The sequence below is a fragment of the Sceloporus undulatus genome, chromosome 2 (genome assembly GCF_019175285.1).
Source record: "Sceloporus undulatus isolate JIND9_A2432 ecotype Alabama chromosome 2, SceUnd_v1.1, whole genome shotgun sequence".
In the NCBI taxonomy this organism is placed as follows: domain Eukaryota; kingdom Metazoa; phylum Chordata; class Lepidosauria; order Squamata; family Phrynosomatidae; genus Sceloporus; species Sceloporus undulatus.
This window is the reverse complement of record NC_056523.1, coordinates 156,221,208-156,222,735: the sequence shown is the minus strand read 5'-3', so window position 1 is coordinate 156,222,735 and position 1,528 is coordinate 156,221,208. Positions and strand designations below refer to the sequence as shown.

The 1,528-nt window shown below is 42.7% G+C and overlaps 1 pseudogene; it reads right to left on the bottom strand.

The window, feature by feature from the left end:
- Window positions 1-430: 430 nt before the first annotated feature.
- Window positions 431-500, bottom strand: LOC121924536 (annotated as a pseudogene).
- Between the last annotated feature and the right edge of the window lie 1,028 nt (window positions 501-1,528).

Sequence of the window (1,528 nt, the reverse complement as noted above, 5' to 3'; positions counted from 1 at the left end):
TTTGAAGATTAGCCGATGTCCTTAACAAAGGCTCTCAAGTATTTCAGTGAGGTGTTTGGTCATCCCTACCCACAAAGGAATATGGTATTAGCCTCCAAGCATCCACAGCGTGAAAATATATTTTTTAAAAAGTATAAATTCCAAATAGCAAACCTTGATTTTGCCATTTTATATAAGGGACACAATTTTGCCATTGTATTTAATAATAATTAATAATTTGTTTTATTTATATACCGCTATTCCAAAGATCATAGCCGTGAACAGCAAGTAAGCTAATTTGCCCCCAACAGTCTGGGTACTCATTTTAGCGACCTCGGAAGGATGCAAGCCTGAGTCGAGCTTGGGCCCTTTTGCTGGTCTTGAACTCGCAACCTTGTGGTCTTGAGTAACTGGCTGCAGTACAGGCATTTAACCACTGCGCCACCAGGGCTCCTTATCAGGGGCCATGCTAATCTTCTCTGTATCGTTCCAATTTTAGTATATGTGCTGCCGAATGGGACTTGAGCATCAACTGATTTTGTTATCCACAGGGGGTCCTGGTACCAAACCCCAATGGATAACAAGGGCCCACTGTATTTGGGGGTGGAGAAGTGGCTAGCATCCTGCTGGTAACTTATGTGGGTGTAACTAGGCATTAGAGCCAGTGTGGCATAGCGGTTTGAGTTTTGAACTATGACTCTGGAGACCAAGGTTCGAATCCCCATTTGACTGAGGAAACCTAGTGGAGATCTTGGGTGAGTCGTATTCTCAGTAAGCACACTAGAGTACTTACTGATACAGTTACTTTAGGTTTGCCATAAGTTGAAAATGACTGGAAGGCACACACAACAAATAACTAGGGATTACATAAAAGTACAATAAGCTGATCAGTGGCCTGGATGATAGAGCTGTGCCATTGGTGCTTGTTGTGTGCCAGGGAAGGAGCCAAGGAATCTGCCCCCATTGTCACCTATAAGCACCCAGGCAGAGAGTTATGCTCAACCATCATGACACGTGATCTCAGCCCATGTCAGAATAAAAGACGGGAAAAGCCAAGTTGCAATCTGCAAGGATCTTGAAGTGTTGACTATCCCTCTAGAAATGAGATTGGGAAGGTCAGGGAGCTTGCCATTTTGTGAGACTCAGTCTCTGCTCAGACTGTACATTTGTTATTAAAATACATTTGTTAATAAGACAGAAATGGTAGAAAACAGAATAACCCATGACCTCCTTTGGAGGAAAACAGCACTGTTTAAATACTGAAGCCACTGCATAACTGGATAGATATATCTGGACAGTGGAAATGCCACAGGGACAGGGTGCTCCAGAGATTAAGCACTTGGATGCTGAATCACAGCTAAAACACTGGAGAGAATTTGTGTCCACAGTAATTTCCACTGTGAAACCAAGCAAATTCTCAACCAGGCAGGTGTAACATAGCAAATGCTGAGTGAAAATGTATCTCAGGCTTTGGGTCTGGGAACCGAGATCAAATGTAAAAGGTGGTGGTTTGAAGTGAAAATAAAAGGACAAGGTTATATGAAATTTC